This window comes from Prorops nasuta, unplaced genomic scaffold, assembly GCF_024137725.1.
Source record: "Prorops nasuta isolate Cenicafe-Biocafe unplaced genomic scaffold, Cenicafe_Pnas_1.2 PNAS00001, whole genome shotgun sequence".
Lineage (NCBI taxonomy): Eukaryota > Metazoa > Arthropoda > Insecta > Hymenoptera > Bethylidae > Prorops > Prorops nasuta.
The window spans coordinates 17,810,033-17,832,651 of NW_027116798.1; the positions used below are offsets into that span (position 1 = coordinate 17,810,033).

General features: G+C 30.7%; 1 long non-coding RNA gene and 1 pseudogene across 1 annotated transcript; one reads left to right on the top strand and one right to left on the bottom strand.

The window, feature by feature from the left end:
- Positions 1-1,742: 1,742 nt before the first annotated feature.
- LOC136774135 (uncharacterized) lies at positions 1,743-2,769 on the bottom strand. The gene is made up of 4 exons (XR_010822741.1): positions 2,680-2,769; positions 2,409-2,598; positions 2,260-2,331; positions 1,743-1,969 (listed from the first exon to the last, which is right to left on the bottom strand). It is a non-coding gene; the product is annotated as an uncharacterized lncRNA (long non-coding RNA).
- Positions 2,770-12,006: 9,237 nt separating this feature from the next.
- LOC136773580 (uncharacterized) lies at positions 12,007-15,145 on the top strand (annotated as a pseudogene).
- The last annotated feature ends 7,474 nt before the right edge of the window (positions 15,146-22,619 follow it).

Here is a 22,619-nt window from a genome sequence, read left to right on the forward strand (position 1 = left end):
TAACTTTGAATTAATAAACACTGTAATAAAAATTACATATACCTTGCGATTACTAACCATAAACTCTGTGCCAAAGGAAGCAATTTACATGGATGGGATTAGTCGAAAGTCCTTCATATCTTCTTATTTCTGCTCATCGTAGATATGAGCAAGATATCATTCCAGCGATAAAAGTAATATCTAAATAATTAATCAACTAAACAGTTAAGACACAGTTTTATATTTGAAATTGAAAGTATAATACATTTGCAAATTGTTTACATTTACCTTGTAAGAAGTATTGCCTTCTTTGACCCATGCGTTTCTCATCATAAAATCATAATTAATATGAACATCGTAGCAGTAAAAGTTATACCAGATGACATATATGTCAATAAAGTACGCATGAATATTTTAATTACACTTATCAGTCATTTTTGTCTCGTCTCTCATTATTATTCTGATAAACATTTATGCTGCATTTCTTTAATCCTTTGCGAAAGCCACAAACACCTAAATCATATTTGTACAAAATATATTTCCACAAAGTAACACTAGTAAATTCAATATATAAATACTTTAAATTATTCAAACGTTTTTACTTATCTAAGATCCATAGTTTTTCTTAATTACATTTATTTTGCAGTTTTTTCTTCTGCTTCTTTAAATTGACGTTATCTTGAAGATTATTCAATTATCTTTTTCTCATCTTGATATCTAAATGAATACTACAATACATGCCTTACGACATTATAGCAATATATTACTAGATTTCGGCCATATTCACTAGTCATATAGGTAGTCGACTCACTTCTACAAAAGTTTTCGGACAATCTAGTATGTACCGACCTGAGACACGCGCGTTTGCCAACACCAGCGCCGCCTACCGGTAGGGATTGCCTCGGGACCTCGCATGAGCAATCTCCCGTTTCATCTCTGACTATAGCACTCGGAATGATGGAATCTGAGAGCGCTGATTGGTCAATATTGCGTAGTACCAACATATAATAGGCCATTACCAATAGTTGGATACGAAAAATGAGATTCATCCGCCATTTTGGTGTGGAGAAATGTTTACATGCAATCGTAGCAGAAAGATGTGTAAAATGGAAAAATGTCAAATGTTGTCGTTAGTCACTCGTTACTAATGTAAAAATTGAATACTTTGAAGGAAAATGAGGAATATTCATACTTTCCATTCATTATTTTCAATTTTTACTTTAGTAACCTTACCATTTAACATTTCTCCATTTTACACCTCTTTCTGCTAGGATTAGCATTTAAACATTTCTCCACACCAATATGGCGGATGAATCTCATTTTTTGTACCCAACTATTGGTAACGGCCTATTATCTGTTGGTACTACGTAATATTGACCAATCAGCGCTCTCAGATTCCATCATTCCGAGTGCTATAGTCAACTAACACGAATCTCCTATGCTCCGCTGTTAGGAAAAGACCTTGTAGACAGGGCTGTAATGGTCCAGCCTGTCTTTTATTTATAATTATAATTCTAAATTGTTGTTTATCTTGAAAATTCATTGGAAGTAAGTGTGTTTTAATATATTTTTTATATAGTTAAAAATGTATGCTTATTAATATGCTATATAGTATTTCAGAACATGGATCTTTTACAAATATGGAATACAATATTGGATGATAGCGATGAAAATGAAGATATTATAGGACATTAAAATTAGATAGGTATTATACGATACAATTTTCTTTCAATTGTTGCTTTGCTACTTATAGCTCAAGTCATATATAATAGTTCCCAGGCTTACTATTTAAATATACATATACATCGATTAATGAAAAATTAAAATGATGAAAGATCTGCTTATTACAATAACTTTCTATCCTCATTAACATTAGTCACCAAAAGTTTTTGTAAGTTATATTGTTTTATCTGCATATCTTTATGCAAACATGTGACTGCTTAGCCAATTTCCCCCTACTATAGATGCTCCTTCTTCTTTCTGAAATAACCTGTAAATAAAACAAAATTTTTAATATAAACAATGCAAATTAAGAGAAAATTTGTTTGGATTAATTTTGGATACATATTAATATAAACAATATAATTTTCTTTCAATTGTTGCTTTGCTACCTAAAGCTCAAGTCATACATAATAGTTCCCAGACTTACTATTTAAATATACATATACAATAATTAATGACAATTTTAAATGATGAAAGATCTACTTATTACTTAAACCTTGTATATTCAATAATTAGACATTAATAGTTTACGTATGTTAAAATGTTTTATATGCTTACCTTTACGCAAATATGTGACAGCTTAGTCAATTTTCCACCATTGTAGATGCTCCTTCTTCTTTCTGACATATCCTGTAAATAAGACAAATTTATTATATAAATAATGCTACTTAAAAGAAAATTGGTTTGAATTAAAATTGGATATGTACGTATTATACAATATAATTTTCCTTTTAATTGTTGCTTTGCTACATAAAGCTCATCTCAAACAATATAATTGAATAATTTTATAATATCCACAAATGGCTCATACTCAACATACAGCTGCTGGATACAAATTATTTCTACTCTTTTTTTCCATTCGGATGCTTGTTGTTGCATTACTTAAGAATATATTGCCTGGTAATCATTTTATAAGAATATAATAACAATACAAGAGGCTATGAACCGAAAATGTGATAATATTTAAATTTCCACTACCTGCAGGTCACAAATTAAATTGAAATAAGTATCTCAATATTATTGTATTAGAGTTTATTGATAAGCATCATGAATCACCATATACCAAACAGAATTCTCCAACATAATCTGAAATTAATATAAAAAAATATATTTGTAAAAACATGAATATGTATTTATAAATTTTAATATTTTTGTCTTACAATTTTATAGATCTTACGCAGTGTAAAATACCAGGCCTCTTTTTAGTCGAAATCCAAATTTATCATCCTCCGTAGCATTGTCTAATTGAATGATTTTCTAATATCCATAAATGGCTCATACTCTACATAATCAGCTCCTGGATACAATTTGATAACTTCTACTTTATTTTCCCATTCCGATACTTGTTGTTGCATTTTTGAAGAATATATTAGCTGCCAATCATTTTATAAGAATATAATAACAATAGCTTAAAATATATGTTGGTATATGACTGCATATAAGTATATAAAAGTACTTATATAGATTCAATTTTTAAACATACGTACAAACCAAGTTATGGCAAATTTAAATGATGAAAGAAGATTTATTTTGTTAATACAACCTTCTAACCTCATTGAAATTAGTCACAAACAGTTACTGTATGTCAAATTATTCTTTGTGTCTACTTTATATATATATATATACATATATATCATTCTCATCGATCTTTGATTATTCCAGCTATTTCCTGCATATTTCCAAAACAATCTGCTATTTAGGAAACAATAATAATATTCACTAACATATATAACAGAAAGACTAAGACTGAATTAAATCTAAATATTAATTGTTAAATGTTATTTACCTTCTAATTTGTCCATCGTAATCCATTATATCTGATCTAAATAACCTGAGTAAGCTTGAAGTATATGCTGGTATATAACTGCGTATATAAATATATAAAAATATCTAGATGCAATTTTTAAACATACGTACAAACCAAGTTATGGCAAATTTAAATGATGAAAGAAGATATATTTATTAATACAACCTTCTAACCTCATTAAAATTAGTCACAAAAGATCAATGTATGTTTAATTCTTGTTTCTGCATACCTTTATATATGTAAGCTGTTCGATCTGCCATTCGTTCATCTGCTTTCTGCATTTTGCTAACACAATCTGTAATTTTGAATACACATACTATAATAATAATATTGATAAACACATTTAATATTAAAACTGAGTAAATTAAAATCAGATATTGAAAAATGTTATTTAACTTTTAATTTGTTCTTTAAGATGCATTGAAACTAACCTAAATAATCTGCGTATTAAGGGTTATAGACTATACCACAACTATTTTCCTTGTTTTGTCATCATTTTGTTACCAATTACTTTATTAATTGGAATGTGATGAGCGTTTATAAACACATGGTTTTCTGTTTGTCACTCTATTTCCTGTAACCTATAAAACAAAGAAATCACAAAGTACCATTGCTCAAATATTTAAATATTTGTTCTAACAAACAATACTTATCTAATTGTTTTCTGGATCACTGTCATATAATTGATGCATCCAAATTTTAACTATGAATTCACGTGGAAAACTCACGTGCGAACAGGGTTGCCAGATTATTTGTTGATGGTGTCGCCAAAGACAGACTTTAAAGTAGCCAAAAGTAGCCAAATCTTAAGGGTCACTTTCACCAACTAACTCCAGGGTTAAAGCAGTATAGTTCGCGTTACATGAACTACATACATACGTCATACACATACTACTCTGTAGTAGGGATGGGCGATGTTAGAAAAAAGTATCGATGTTTAATAAATCGACTTTTGAATAAATCGATAAAAAAGATCGATTATTCTTAAAAATAATCGATTTAAATCTATGTTTAAAATTTTATATTTTTCTCAATTATATATTGAATTATTATTATAAAACACTTAGGATAAACTGATAAAAAAATATAATAAATAAAGAATTATTCATTAATTTTATTTACCATTATCATCGCGTGAACAAAACAAATATATTATTTTCATATAATATAGTATATGTATAAATACTATATAGTAATAATATCTGAAATACATTTGTTTTCCATTTCTATTCTGTGGAAATAATTAAATACAAAAATACTTACAAGTTGTTGATGTAATCATTATTACAAATTAATATATGCGTAGCCAGGCTCTGTACTGCTACATAGTCGATTTTCAAAAAAATATAATGGCCAAGTCAATGTATAGTTAACGAATTTAAAAATCACTTATCTATAATTTATGTAACGTGTATTATACATTTTGCTGCTAGGAGCAATTACGCTCCGCTTCACAAAACATCGAAGAGAAGGTATCTAAAAATCGATGTAAAGTCGATTAATCGGATTTGGAAAGATCGATTTTAAATAATCAATTTTGCAAAAAAATACATCGATTTTTCCATAATCGGCGTAACATCGCCCATCACTACTCTGTAGTATGTATTGTACATAAGGTGCGTTCACGGAGACGTTATTTAGCGCTATTTTTCTACTGCGCAGAGAAAATTGCCTATTATATGTGCGTAGTAGCGCTGATAACGTCTCCGTGAACGCACCCATATACTACTGCTTTAACGAACACTGGTTAAAGATGGGTTAAAGTAATACAGTTAATGTAACGCGAACTATACTACTTTAACCCAGGATTAGTTGATCTAAAAGTTGAGCCCAATAATCCGAAACATACTGAGGGGAGATGATCCAAATAATGGCAGAAAGAGGCGAGAGGTTATAAGAATGTGACAATAGTTTATGTTATTTTTAATATACCATTTAAAATTAAACGCGCTCGTAGAAAGTTGTATAAAATTTCATTGCTAACATATACTAGAAATGAATTTCGGAACACGGCTAAAAATACAATGGAATCAATTTCCTATAGGATCGAATTACATATAATAAAATAAAATCTTCCTGCATGAGCGTATGGCATACTTTAAAATGTAATGTAGAACACCATTATATTAAACCTAAATATCTAATATTCGTCGATTTAGTAGAACAGAATGATATTAATCGATGATCAAGGCGTTTATATATTAAATTTGTTTGGTTTAGCAAAAGGTGTTTTAATTACTTTCATACTTTACACTTTATGTATGTATTTTTTAAAACGTCAATCTATATGTATAACAAATAAATTAATATACTGCAAACCATATGTAGCTTAAGTTTTATTTATACCTGTCATTATGTAGAAGCATCATTTGTTAAATATAAATTAATTTAACATAAACATTAGTTTAATAAGAGGACGTTATAAAATAACAATAAATGACAACTAATTGCATGACGTAAAGTATGGTTTTAATATTCAGTCTCACACTTGCATCTTATACTATTTTTAGCATGAAAAAGGGGTAATATTCATTGAATATATTAACACACAATAAAATGTCAAATATACGCAACATTAAATACTGACTACATAAGTCTTAGATCTATAAATATAAAACAATGTAAACTTTAACAATTTATACTATTAAATAAGCTCATTTATAGTGTCTATTATTTTTGCTTCAAATTCTATTACTGTGCTAGATTCAGTATCTTCACTGATAATCCCATTATTGCTAATTGCATTAGACATATACATTATTTTAGAATTAAAATTTTGTATCATTTCATCCGATGGTTTAAAAGATTTACAACAATTTTTGTTTGTATTAAAATGTACTTTAATTCTAAGTAAAGCTTCTAAACTTTTTAATTGTAATCTATTTCTAGTCTTTGTTTTCGTCAAATTCATAATAGAAAATATGCGTTCTACTGTAGCATTACTTATAGGCATACTCATCATTTTTAACACAGCTATTGCTAGATCTTTGAAGGAATATCTCCCTACGGAATCACTAAATTTATACATTTCTGGCCAAAATTCTAAAATATTATTTGGAATATTATTATTAAAATATGTTTTCCAATCAACAAAAGGCAATTTCTGCCATTGATTTTCATACTCAGTGAAAGAAACACTCGAGTTTAAAAATTGTCCAATATTTAATCGTTTGAATTTAATTTGATTTGTCTGTAAGCACAAGCTCGGATTTAAAAAGTTAAAACTTTTGTAAATATTCATATTCATTGGTAAACGCCTTGCCATTTGCTGTAATAATGATTGTAAGAATCTGAAACATTTACCTTTAAGAGTCATAATAATTTCCGTATGTTTTATTTTATTAATATGCAGGCTTTCTTCAAAGTCTGTACCAAAATCCATATCTTCTATTGACAAATATGCTAATTCATTATTCAGTGCATTGCAAACTTGAGAGAGTAGAGGTTTTTCATTGTCTTCTGTCAAGAAAGCCGGTTTTAATATTTTTTTACACAGCATTAAAAATGAAATATACAATTCATTGTATGCACTTCCAATATCAATTCCTTCGCTTTGGAAAAGAATATTCAAATGATTTATCTCTTGCAGAATCGGCTTTAAAAATATAAAATACTGTTTTAGTATATCATCCTTGAGCATGTTACTAATTGTTTTAGCAGTGTAACATTTTTGATTTTTAGATACTATATCGAAATGGGTTTTTAACTCTAACCATTGTTCTAGTAATCTTTTAATTACTTCGTAAAATACTAGCCACCTAGTTTTAGATAACTGTACTAGTTGATGAAATTTTTTAACATCAAATCCTGTATTTATTGTTTCAAATGTTCTTTTATATTCTATACGACGTAAAGGAGAAATATTGAACCAATTATAAACTTCTCTGGCTAAATATTCAAGTGAGCTAGGTAATTCTTCAGCTGCTTTTGAAGCACAAAGGTGAAGCGAGTGGCATACACATTTAACTAATTGTAAATTAGGAATGTCATTTTTCAAAAGAGTAAATAAAGACCTGTTTACACCACAAAGATTACTGGCACCATCAGTACCTAAAGCTATCATATTTTTGATAGGCAGGTTAATTTCTTTAAAGTATTCTGTTATAAGCAAATATAAATCATCAGCTGTAGCACGTTCAACTTCTAGAATTGCTAGAAAATCAGTAACAATTTTGTACGTATTCTTATTAAAGTATCTAATGCATAAACACATTTATTTAACAACACTAACATCTGTTGATTCGTCTAAAATGAGCGAGTACCCTTGATCCCCTATATTATCTATTAATTGCTTCAAAAGAACAGGAGCTATAACATGTTTTATAATATTACTACATTTGGTACGATGAATTCTCATATTCTCGAGATTACTTCCTGTACTCATAGTTTTTAGTAATTCGGATAAATGATCAATCGACTTAATAGATGCATGAGTTGCGATATATAATGATAATTTAATATCATTTATTTTCATTTCTTTTGATAAACTACCTACAAAATGTTATTAATTTAAAATAATTATATATGAATACACAAAACAAGATATAAAATTGATGATAAATTAATCGATTATTATATAAAACACAAATAATACTCACTAGTAGAACATATTCCATGATGAGCTAATGTATTCTTGCGAGGAAAATGAATTTCAGCATTTGCACGCTTATGTTTAATTGAATTAGCGTGTTTCTTCAAATCGCATATATGGGCTCGAAGATGAGTTTTACACGATTGGCAATAAGCTTCATTCAATGTATTGCTTTTAGAATTTGATTCATTAGTCTGTTGTAACCAACCTAAAATATATACAATCTTCAAAATTTAGGTAATATAATTATGCCAGGCCTAATTCAAGGATTTAAGACCAGCTAGATTTCCTCTTATTGATAAACATTTTGTTAAATTGATATCTATGTTAAAGTTTGAAGTTGAATCAAATTTACTATCTCTGAATTTTTAGCACAAAAATAATATTAAACTATACAGATCAAATGACCCTGAATGCTTTATAATAATAATTACCTTTTGCCCACGACATAGTTTCCCACTCTTTTCGATAGAAACGTTTATCTTTAGCATATTTGCCCATTATTAACATTAATAACTGTTTCTATACACAGCAGTTATTTATATTAATTGTTACCCTGTCTAACATATAATAGTCCGATCTGTCTAAATGACATTTAAACACTGTGGCTTGTGACTTGATATTCAAATTAAATATCTTATATAGAAAGTAAATGCAAAAAATCTGAAAAGTTGCCAGTTACTCATAAAAACTTGAGTGTTTTTCAAAATATGGTAATCATGTTGTTAGGGAACTACTAACCGTATTTAAAGTCGTCACTTCACTAAAGCCTCAAAATCTAGAGTTTATGTCACGTAAATCCTGGAGACGTAAATAATAATAGCAGCCGATTCTCTCTCTGGAGCTTGAGTGACAATAATTACAAAATATAAATAGAGCCACGGAATAGTAATTAGATAGGGTCTCTGGCATAACAAATAGTGCTGATTATATCTACTTTGCAAATTGGTCGATCATATCATAACTGTCTTTTGAATTTTACCGTAATCAGATATACATATAAACGAATACTTTCTCAGTGTTTGCTTATGTTTACTTTTATAATATTGGATCTTCAACTAACTTCTATAGTTATTAAAGTAATATATTTCATATCATATACATACTACTTTTCAGTTAACTACGAGTTGGAATTTTGGAACCTGCCCTTAGTTTATAAAGTTAACCATGAACTAAATTAAACTAACTAACAAATTTCGACAAACATTCAAAAGTAATCAATATTTTAGCCAATTGCTAAATTATTTTTTATTATGCTAATGTACTTAACAAAATAGCCAAATTGCAGTAAAGTAGCCAAATCTAATAACCCTGATAGCCAATATTTTAGCCAATCGCCAAATTTATTTTTTTTACGCCAATGTACTTAACAAGATAGCCAAATTGGCGTAAAGTAGCCAAATCTGGCAACCCTGCGTGCGAATCATACTAACAAAACGAACACTTCAGGCGAGTTCGGAAATTGGCTCTACTCACTTGGTCGAAGCTTTCCCTAGAATTCCCTATTAGCTCGGTCTAGTAATTCTGTGTTCGGACCAACTAGGACCAAGCGAATAGAGGTGAGTGAGCTAAGGATCCTAATGCAAATTGCCTAACAGGGCAAATGTGCAGGCTATAATCCATTTCCTTGACTGATACCACTGATATTTTACCAATCTTTAGAGAATCGTAATAGGATGATTAACTTATAAATAAATTAGAAACGTTATTAATATTCAAAATTTTAAATGGTCCCTGTTCTTGTATTTCAAAATCCCACTTTGTCAAAATTCAGTAAAGGGGACAGGCTATTGGAAGGGGTATGATAAAAAAGAGTAAGCTCACTCACCTCTATTCGCTTGGTCCTAGTTGGTCCGAACACAGAATTACTAGACCGAGGTAATAGGGAATTCTAGGGAAAGCTTCGACCAAGTGAGTAGAGCCAATTTCCGAACTCGCCTTTCGATGGATACTAGTTGAGTTCGGAATTAAACTCTTTTCACTCCGACGGAGCTTTCCCTAGAATTCCCTATTCACTCCGTCTAGTAATTCTGTGTCCGGGAGCAAGTTAGAGAGTGAATAGGGAATATGGAAGAGCTGTGATAGCAGAGATGAAACGGGAGAGTGCTCATGCGAGGTCCCGAGGCAATCCCTACCGGTAGGCGGCGCTGGTGTTGGCAAACGCGTGTCTCAGGTCCATCTAACCCCTAACGCCATCTATCGGAAGAGACCACGAAGCACGAGCGTTAAGCTTAGAATAGGGTAAAACATATATGCATTGTTGCCAGAAAGCGGAATAAAGAGAGAGCGGAGATATTTTCTCGGACCTCTCTGTCTTTCTCGCTGTTAGCTTCTAGCAGAAGAGTCGAGGCAAAATCTTTCCGTTTCGCTTTGCCGAAAATCTACCAATATTCGATGTCATTTATATTTGCAGGCCAATGCCTTTATTCATGATTTTTTCAGCATATTTATTTATCAGCATTGACTTATTTAAATCAATAATAAATTAAGGAAATGCGTATTTAATATATAATAATTATTTTAACTATAATTTCATCGTTATATTTAGCTTATTTCCGTAAAATCTGAATTTCTTTAGTTTATTATTGATTATTGTAAGTCAATGGCCATTAAAAAAAATTTAATCTTAAAAAAAAAAAAGTACCGTTCAGGAATCGAACCCGGACCCACAAATCGCCACGCGATTACCTTACCGCCTAGACCACGAGGCTTCTTCAGTGCACCGTAAACAGATAGTCTTTTTAAGGGCTTGAAATCTTCTTTTAAACCATATAAATAAACGAGCAACCGACAGCTTTATTCATTATTATTCTGTCATAATGGTACACAAATTAAGGAATAATTATATTTTGAATAGTTTTCAAAAGCTTTTCCAATAGCCAAGAACGAAGATAAATAATCAACGCTCGCAGTTTCCGTTCTTGGTTATTGGAAAAGCTTTTGAAAATCTACATTATATAATTATTCTTTAATTTGTGTATCATTATGATAGAATAATAATGAATAAAGATGTCGGTTCTTCGTTTATTTATATGGTTCAATAGAAGATTTCAAGCCCTTAAAAAGACTATCTGTTTACGGTGCACTGAAGAAGCCTCGTGGTCTAGGCGGTAAGGTAATCGCGTGGCGATTCGTGGGTCCGGGTTCGATTCCTGATCGGTACTTTTCTTTTTTTTTTAAGATTAAATTTTTTTAAATTGCCATTGACTTACAATAATCAATAATAAACTAAAGAAATGCAGATTTTACGGAAATAAGCGAAATATAACGATGAAATTATAGTTAAAATAATTATTATATATCAAATACGCATTTCCTTAATTTATTATTGATTTAAATAAGTCAATGCTGATAAATAAATATGCTGAAAAAATCATGTATAAAGGCATTGGCCTGCAAATATAAATGACATCGAATATTGGTAGATTTTCGGCAAAGGGAAACGGAAAGATTTTGCCTCATGGAGGTAGGAAGTACCTGGAGAGAGTATAAAGGCCAACTTTTAGCGAGAGGGCCGAAAGGTAAGACGTAAGAGGGAAGAGGTTGTCCGACATTTTGTTTTGTTCATGTGACGTCATTATGACGTGTTTGTGAATATATATATATATATATAAATATATATATGTTGTTTTGTGCATTGAACAACAGTGAACGGAGACAATACAAATAACGTAGTACGTCGTGTTAGACTTTCAGTCGACTGAGAAGACGGGAGATAGTGGGAAAAGGGTGAATCAACGGAACTACATTTTGCTTTTGCCTATATTTATTTATTTTGTCTGGGTTCACGGTTGTTCTATGCACAAAACAACATATATATATTTATATATATATATATATTCACGGTACTTCGTACCTCCATGATATTCACAAACACGTCATAATGACGTAACATGAACAAAACAAAATGTCGGATAGCTTCCTTCCCCTTCCGTCTTACCTTTCAGCCCCGCACGCTAGCGCTCTCTCCAGGTACTTCGTACCTCCATGTTTTACCTCGACTCTTCTGCTAGAAGCTAACAGCGAGAAAGACAGAGAGGTCCGAGAAAATATCTCCGCTCTCTCTTTATTCCGCTTTCTGGCAACAATGCATATATGTTTTACCCTATTCTAAGCTTAACGCTCGTGCTTCGTGGTCTCTTCCGATAGATGGCGTTAGGGGTTAGATGGACCTGAGACACGCGTTTGCCAACACCAGCGCCGCCTACCGGTAGGGATTGCCTCGGGACCTCGCATGAGCAATCTCCCGTTTCATCTCTGGTGATAGCTAATTGCTATTCTATCCCCACTTCTAAAAGGAAAATAGGGGTAAGGATAAATAAGAAATATTGGCACTAATTGGGAGCTCCGTCTGACTAGTTTAAGCGGGAAAGAAGCAAAATTGACAAATGTTGGTTTCATTATTTTGGAATTAAATTTCAAACGTTTGTTTATATAAATCTAAGGGCCTGATAAAGTAAGTGAAATAAAATTTAAAATAATACAATATCGTGTATGGTTAAAAAATTAATCTTTTATTTCTTTTTAACAGTTGTTATGAATAATGAATTTAGTTCGTGTAGACTCTACCAATTTTAATTTAATTTATTTTGATAAAATAAAAATGGATGTCCTACTGCAAGAAAAAAGTAGTGAGTAGTTTATAAAATTATATTAAAAATATATGGAGGGATAAAGTTGCTACTGGAATTTTTCATTTTTGCTGTACTACTAAATTATTGCAATTAATTGAAAGAAGACAGTTATCAAAATAAATTAAATTAAAATTGGTAGAGTCTACACGAACTATATTCATTATTCATAACAACTGTTAAAAAGAAATAAAAGATTAATTTTTTAACTATACACGATATTGTATTATTTTAAATTTTATTTCACTTACTTTATCAGGCCCTTAGATTTATATATACAAACGTTTGAAATTTAATTCCAAAATAATGAAACCAACATTTGTCAATTTTGCTTCTTTCCCGCTTAAACTAGTCAGACGGAGCTCCCAATTAGTGCCAATATTTCTTATTTATCCTTACCCCTATTTTCCTTTTAGAAGTGGGGATAGAATAGCAATTAGCTATCACAGCTCTTCCATATTCCCTATTCACTCTCTAACTTGCTCCCGGACACAGAATTACTAGACGGAGTGAATAGGGAATTCTAGGGAAAGCTCCGTCGGAGTGAAAAGAGTTTAATTCCGAACTCAACTACTGCCGACGACGCTCCTATCTCTGTTCATGGAACTGAAATAGCGTTCGTGATTGGAAACTCTGTGAACAACCCGCAGCATAAGTGTTTATTTACAATTATAAGAAAGCGCGGGAATAACAAAATCAGTTGACGTTTGACAGTTACTGAGAAGATCAACGAATATTATATTCACAAATCCCTATTACTTATCTTGTAGCCTTATTTTAATTGTTCAACATTTACAAATATATATTTTTTTGTGAAGTAAAAAGATGGACGCAAGGAAGCAAGCTGTATTAATTACAATTCCATTATTAGTAGACAATATAAGTGATTCAGAAAGCGATGATGAAACATCGACAATTTTATTTACAAATTTATTAGACGTTAGGAGATCAATTCCTAGAATTGAAAATTATGTGGAAGAGGTTGTATCACGTTTTACAATAGATGAATTCAAAGCAAATTTTAGGTATATATTATTATTCACGAATTAATTAATTAATTATATAAATAATTAAGTTTGAGAGTTTAATTAAAAAAAGATATGTAATTTTCATAATATATAATTATCTAGAATGTGCCCCGGAACATGCAATTACATTTTGAGTAAAATAGAGGATCATTTAAAAAGAAAAAAATGTGGTACACCAATGATAAATCCTCGAACTCAATTTTTATTAACATTATGGAGACTCGGTACTCCAGATTTATTTAGGCAAGTTATTTTAAAATTAAAGTAGAAGCATGTATATATAAAATAACATTTATATTTATGTATTCTTCAATTTTTTTGTTTAATATTTTTTATAAGATGAACATATACCACATATTTTATCAAATTAAACTTGAAATAATAGCGCAGTCTAGTATAAAATTTTTAATACATTTAAGAAATATAATTTATTTACATTATATTAGATCAATCTGTGAAAGATTCAATGTTGGTCGTAGCACAGCTTTAAAAATAACTAGAAGAGTAATAGTGGCATTAAATTCGGTAGCACCTTTTTTCATAAAATGGCCAAAAAATGATCAGGTTGAAGAAATTTGGAATGGTTTTAAAAATAATAGTGGTTTTCCTAAAATTATTGGTGCTATTGATGGTACGCACTACGCATGTAAATATTCCTGCACCCAAGAACTGCCCTAAGGCTTATATCAACAGAAAAGGACATTATTCAATACATCTTCAGGTGTGCAATTATAAATATCGTTTGAGTATAATATAAAAGTAATTTAATCGTAATTAAAATATTTACATACTGCTTTCCTCAGTTGCTATCGAATTAATCGGTTATCCTTGATATAATTTTATTATTATTGCTTCTATATAGGCAGTTTGTGACCACAAATGTAGATTTCTTCATTGTTATACTGGACATGTTGGCTCTGTACATGATCAGCGAGTATTCAGGCAATCTGAAATTGAAAATTATCTTGCAAATAGTGACTTTTTCCCTATCGATTCTCACTTACTTGGTGATTCTGCATATAAGCTGCACAAGAATTTATTAACTCCCTTTAGGGACAACGGACACTTGACATTACGTCAAAAAAATTATAATTTTTGTCATTCCTCGTCTCGAATGGCCATTAAAAGAGCATTTGGCCTTTTAAAAGGAAGATTTAGATGTCTACTGACGACATTACCGATGAATAGGGTAGATTTGATTCCTAGTCATATTATGGCATGCTGTGTACTACATAATATATGTTTATTAAAGGGAGATTTTTTCGAAATCGAAACAAATGATACGATAGCAGAAACAATAAGTGAAAGTACAAATGAATCTAATACTCCAGCAGCTTCTTTTAAACGAGATTTAATCTGCGCAGAATTAAATGTAAGAATGACTTGAATATACATAAATGTAATTTAATTATTATGTGCTTTAAATATATTTGTACTAATTTTAACTCATACATTGTGCATCGAAAAATAAAATCTTATATAATAATAATAAATCATTTCCTTTTAATAACAACTATATATATGGTGTTATAGATAATACTGATAATTCTTACACTTAAAATAAAAAAAAAACAGTCTTTGTAATAATTAACAGGCTTATATCTATAAGAACATAATGAGGTGAAATAATAATTAATCTCTTTTTTAAAAAATATCTAGTTAAAATTTATCAATTAAGTCTTTTAAAGTATTAATCAGTTTCTTATGTACATCTAGCCTTTCCTCATGTCTTTTATTTTTCTTAGCTTCATTAGCTTTAATTTCTTTCAATAAAAGCTCTATATTATCAGACTTGCGTTTACCTGTAAGGATACAAAAATTTCACTGCTAATATATATAGTATCATGCAAATCACAGAGTAATTTACATTCAAGCAAAAAATTTGTTTATATAAATGATTCGTCAATTATAATAGATGATACACTTACGCGATACAAGCGTTGAATTTGATGAAGGCTCTGAGTCTTTTGTTATATTAATGCTTTCATTTCCTGTGGATGAAACTGTTGCCAGTGGAGTCATATATGGCTTTTCTTTAAGAAGACTGTCCATTATCTAAAAGAATTTATATATTAAAAGCAAATGTTATATCATTAGACATCAGTAAAATTAATAAACATTTACATTCGCATATATTGCACCTACTTCAAAATATTTCCAGTTTCGTGGACTATTTCCAGATTTATTATTATTATCTTTAATTGCTTTGTAGGTCCGCTTCATTGTAGTTATTCGAGTTGAACATTGTTTGGATGTAACTTCATGCCCTTTATTAAGCATAGTCCGAGCTATGTCTTCCCATGCCTTTTTGTAAGTTATTCTACCTGAGCTTAGTTTCGGTTCCATGTTTCTGTATTCCTCAAGTAATAGTAAAATAGCATCATGGCTCCATCTAAAGTTGGATGTGCTTAAGTCTACAATAAAACAATTTGACTTTAAATATACAGATTATATTATTTAATTTAAATACTTATAAAAGATAATCACCATCATCGGTATCACTGATCAATTGTTCACTTTCTCTAGTGGGTTGGGGATCTGTTAACAAAACAATATTACTATATGCAGTCTATATTAATAATAATATTTTACACCTATTAATAAATTTCTTTAGTTTTTATATATTAGCGGATAACATTCAAATTATATTAGATTTTTATTATAGATTATTTATGAAAGAATGCTAAAACCAGTTATTACTGTGAAGATTTTGGAAAATAAAATAGAATAGAAATATCATGTTAGATTAAATTACCATCTATAAGCTCCTCATCCGACTCTTGTACAGATTCGGGAAACGTAACTGTAGTTTCACTTGCTATTGCTCTAGTATCTAACGTAATAGTGGTTATACCTCTAGTATTCACTGAAAACATTATATCGTATTAATAATAACCCATTTATGAAATTATCCTAAATATTTACCATTAATATTATTTTGTTTTTTTCTTGAATAATCAAGCAGCATGTTGGCGAACTCCATATCTGCATAGCAATCATTAAAAAATAGACCGAGTTTCAGAATGATGTTATTGGTTTATTGAATATAACAATATTTAAAAGTTATGTATTTTAACTCACCATTTTGTGCTCTAATAGCATCTTTTTTTGATAAATGTAACACAAAAGATTCATTGGTTAAAATATCTCTTAAAGTAATTTCAATCAGATCCATTATCAAAAATTTCTGAGAAACAAACTCCAAATGAAAATAATTATTTAAGATTTAGCATTAATATATTTCCTCTCAAAAGTCATATATGACTTGTAGTATGTATGTACCTGTTCACAGAGCAAACCAGCATGCTCACAATACTAACCCTGTCTATACACTACCTCCGAGGTAAAGGCATGAAATGCGTTCCAATGTGACGTCAATTCTACGAGTAGTGACGTCACAACAGCGTTTACTTGCGTTTTAAACTAGCTCCGTGAACAGCGGTCAACGCTAAACAGCGCTAACAGTACGCTCCATGAACGCACCCTATATACGTCGCGCCTGCGTTGCGGCCATATTGGAATCAGTTTCACACCTATAGCACCAACACATTCAAAAGAGCAAAAGTAAAGGACAGAAGATAACGCTTAAACGTGTAAGAGTGAGAGGTCCGATGGAGACACCAAAATCTTGGTCGGGAAGAGAAAAAACGCTAAATCAAATGATTTGAGCTATTAGTGGAACGTAATCGTGAGATCTCAGCATTGCGTGAACCGATTTAAACGTTTGCGGTCTCATTCGAAAGCTTATATAAACATTATATTACAAAAGTTTCATCAAAATTTTCATTAAATGAACCGATCGGAAAATATATCCATCGGAAAAATCGTGAGTCCAAACTTGGCGTAAAAGTAGGTAGTGTCGCGCGGCTCTTTAAATTACTTGCCGCGTAACACTACCGTGTTACTTGATAACTATTATGATATTGGTATATTGTTTACATTAAATTATTTTAAATTAAAATTTTAGATATTATTTTATATTATTGCTGCAAGTCGAAAAATCAATATTTAATCGAAATTATTGCTGCAATGTTTCTGCAATATTACTATTCAATATGCAATGATGCAATGTTGCAACAATATCACTGCAAACGTCTGTTCTGTATGGGTTTATATGGTTATCGGTGATTATATTATAGTAATAATAAATTTTAAATATCATCCTATTTTTATATTGCATTTTTGAAATAACTCTAAACTTAGAAGCTTTCATAAACACTCCTACAAAGATGTATCATAAAACCCAAGCGTTTTTGACACATACGCTTTTTAAATATATATATATATTGAATAATATTGTGTGTAATACTTTAGAATATATTCGCAACATAAATGTGAAGTAAATTTAACATTGTAATGCTTGCATAGGCTTAGCATACCATATTACAATATTTTATTAAGTAGCGGTAGAGAATATACAATGTAAAATTATTTATATTCTCTCATTTATTATAAGACTGATTAAAAAAATCTTTGATTTATTGTTTGCGGACAGGTGGAGCATATGCTACTATATATATACTTCTTTTAAGGATAATTGTCGGTCGAATATTTATTAAGGAGATTCATTTCTTTAAATACATAAGGGTAATAAAAATATACTTAAATTAATATCAGATTCTTGTGTTCACTTACAGTGCACCGCCTTCAACACCTGTCGCCTTCACAAATAGTTGGGGAAGGACCACTAAATACAAATTTATTAAAACTATGATAAATATATTTTTTATCAATTTAATAAACCGTTTGATAAAATTGTATACTGCGCTATATATACATTAATTTCATAACTTTATGATGAGACTATAAAAATAAAAATTAAATGATTTTTAGTTATTGGAATGCACAAAAAATGGTGGGGATATAAATTTGTATACTCACACACAAACATGTCTCATAATACTAAACTATATAGGAAGAAGTAGCTTACAAACATGTGTTTTTCTTTATATATGCAAATTTGTATTGACATGTGTATTAACCGATTAATTTGTAAGAGCTGGAAGACCATTTTAAAAGAGACCTAGTTTATAAAATAATTGGCAAACTCATACACACACACACAAACGATGGTGTTCTCTGCTGGCTGGATTGCTACCTACCCGGATGATTTATTTGCAGAAATTCCTATTTTCATTGCTCAGTTTCATGCTAGTTTTTGTAACAGGAGTTAATCAAAGTCAAGCCTTCAACAACAGCTAGCATTCAGTCCATTCTTTGTCCTGCTGCTGCCATAAGTCATCATGAGATTAAACGGCACTTACAAGATCAATATGAATTTTGCCTGTTTCAAGTGTTTGCTAATAATCCCACATACTGGTTATTGATATATTAATAAACTGCGTTCATGAAAAAGATTGTTTTCCTTAATGTTTTTATATTATTATATTTAATTATTTTAGTAGAGAAATGATGATTTTTATCGTACATATCCAAGGCTAGCTGGAATTTCCAAAGCTGCAGCACAACTCAAAAGGTAAACCCTCATGTCAAGCAAACTCAATCATTAATCTGCTTAGAAAATAAATAATATTAATACCAAATAATGCATTTTCTATTTTACATTCATATCCAAACACAAATTTGAAATTGCTCTGTAGCTTATCTCTAGCAATACACCATATAATATGCCTGGATTACCGCACATAATTGGATGACTCAAACATTTTACATAACATTGCTTTATCGATTATTATTTATCCAGTAACAAAGCATCTTATTCCAGTGTAAACATGTAATTTAACAGAAAAGTTTGGTTGAGGATAATGTAAGATTATCTATCAGATACATTTATACCTTTGGCATTATATGAAAACTGCATCAATTAAAATAATCTAGACTATAGATGTTAAATAGTGTTTATTTTATTCACTTTAAAGGATACAAAATTTTTAGAATAAGACATTCAAAAAATTAATGTCTCTTATAAATGCAAAGATAAACAAAATATTACATTCATGTTCAAGTCATTTTAAGAAACATAACAAGTATATCAGATTTAGAATGACCAAATTATTTTTTAAAGTAATGGATTTTGTACACTACCTGTAGTTTTTGCACATTACTTTTGAAAAGTATACTTAAACGAAAAATGCCTTGTTTCTCTTTACGATAAAAAGTGCTGCAGTTTAATGAAATACGAAAATGAGTCACGTACAGTTGGCTCTTAGACAATCTAAAATCAAAATTCACTTTGCCTGGTGATCTCAGAATTATTTATTGAATTAAGTCACTTCCAGTAGATGAATACAAGATGACATTTATACAATCTGCAAGCATTTTACTTAGGAAATACCTCCAAGATGGCTTAAAACTATGCTATATTAGATCTATGTCGTAACAAATGTATAAATATTCAAGAATTGTAAGCTCGACAAAATAGTATTAGCTTTCTATTAAACAAAAGGAGTACAGCAATCACATTACCCATTTTAGTGGCTTCAAGAGCTTATCTGAAAATCTCTGTAGTACCGTAGGTACTAAATATAAAATTTAACATTTGTTAGTCTACAACCTTTTAACTTTGAATGGATTTTTTATCAAAATTTGTTTTTAATCTACAAACTCTTAATTGCTGCAGGAACAATAACTTTTGCACATACACAAATAATCTCCTCAAGACAAAACTGAAAAGTTTTGTATCGCTCCCAGCTGCTGATATTTCTCTAGGGTGATTTTGTATGTGTTATTGTAACACCATTCCAAATTGCTGAATAGATAAGAACGAAAAGTATTTTACACCTTCTCATTTTTCTGAAATATAAGTAAGTTAAGTATTCTGCGAACAGAAAAATAAACTAAGAAACTTTGACAAACCATTACAAAATCAATTTACTAGCATCAGAGTAGCCTGTAACATTGAAAAACTATTTTTCTTCATCTCTGATAGCAAATTATCTTTCCAGGATGACTTAACCTAGTAACGTAACCTCCAAGTTGCTGTATTGGTAAATGATGAAAGCATTACGTAGCTAGTAGTCTTCCTAGAATATGAAAAGTTTTTACAAAGAATAATATTCTCATTACTATGCAAGAATTCAGGTCTGCACAATAAAAAATTTATACTTATCTAAAAATGTTTATTTATTCATCCATAACCTCTTCTCTGTACCATTTCTGCTATTCCACATTGTTCCGAAATTCACATCAACACATTTACACAGAAATGTCAACGGAGCAGTTATGTTACAATTTAAGCGAGTGCCGACTACGAGCTGATTCGAGAATCACTCATATACCAAAAATGTATAGATCACCGTGCGCAGTTGTTATTTTGGCCTAGTAATTTTTCGGAGAAAATTCCCTCTACCGTAACGTCTCATTCCCCCCTGGGAACAGATATTATAGCAAGAAGATAGTGGGGGAACTATATAACATGCGCCCTAGCTCAACCCGCACCCCCACTCCGAGGGTCAGAGAGTCCAGCTCTAGGTTAAGGAAAAGTAATAATTATGATTTCGGGTCATTCTAATTACTTCCTTAAATCAAGCTACACTGTTTTTTTCTTAAGTCGATTTGTTTCAACTCTGTTTGAACTACTTGTGTCCTGTATGTTAGTTAGCATTTACTTCGTAGCTTTACTTTTGCTGTACTCATTATTCCTATTATAATTATACTATTTTGATCATTTCTTGAGTGAAATTAGAGTCCATATTCTTTCACATTTCCATCCTCATCATCAAAGAAGCCACTCCTCCACGAAAAACAGGTATAAATCACTGCATTTCATTCATACGAACGATCGAATCGCGACCGGTCCCGGGTAAAATAGTCCAAAGCAAGGTTGCCAAGTGTAGTACTTTCGGTACTACCGTAGTACCCAAAAGCGACATATCCTATAGCATAGTACTATTTTGGGTACTACGCTATAGTCGCTGCTGATACCAGAGATGAAACGGGAGATTGCTCATGCGAGGTCCCGAGGCAATCCCTACCGGTAGGCGGCGCTGGTGTTGGCAAACGCGTGTCTCAGGTCCATCTAACCCCTAACGCCATCTATCGGAAGAGACCACGAAGCACGAGCGTTAAGCTTAGAATAGGGTAAAACATATATGCATTGTTGCCAGAAAGCGGAATAAAGAGAGAGCGGAGATATTTTCTCGGACCTCTCTGTCTTTCTCGCTGTTAGCTTCTAGCAGAAGAGTCGAGGCAAAATCTTTCCGTTTCGCTTTGCCGAAAATCTACCAATATTCGATGTCATTTATATTTGCAGGCCAATGCCTTTATACATGATTTTTTCAGCATATTTATTTATCAGCATTGACTTATTTAAATCAATAATAAATTAAGGAAATGCGTATTTGATATATAATAATTATTTTAACTATAATTTCATCGTTATATTTCGCTTATTTCCGTAAAATCTGAATTTCTTTAGTTTATTATTGATTATTGTAAGTCAATGGCCATTAAAAAAAATTTAATCTTAAAAAAAAAAAGAAAAGTACCGTTCAGGAATCGAACCCGGACCCACAAATCGCCACGCTATTACCTTACCGCCTAGACCACGAGGCTTCTTCAGTGCACCGTAAGCAGATAGTCTTTTTAAGGGCTTGAAATCTTCTTTTAAACCATATAAATAAACGAGCAACCGACAGCTTTATTCATTATTATTCTGTCATAATGGTACACAAATTAAGGAATAATTATATTTTGAATAGTTTTCAAAAGCTTTTCCAATAGCCAAGAACGAAGATAAATAATCAACGCTCGCAGTTTCCGTTCTTGGTTATTGGAAAAGCTTTTGAAAATCTACATTATATAATTATTCTTTAATTTGTGTACCATTATGATAGAATAATAATGAATAAAGATGTCGGTTCTTCGTTTATTTATATGGTTCAATAGAAGATTTCAAGCCC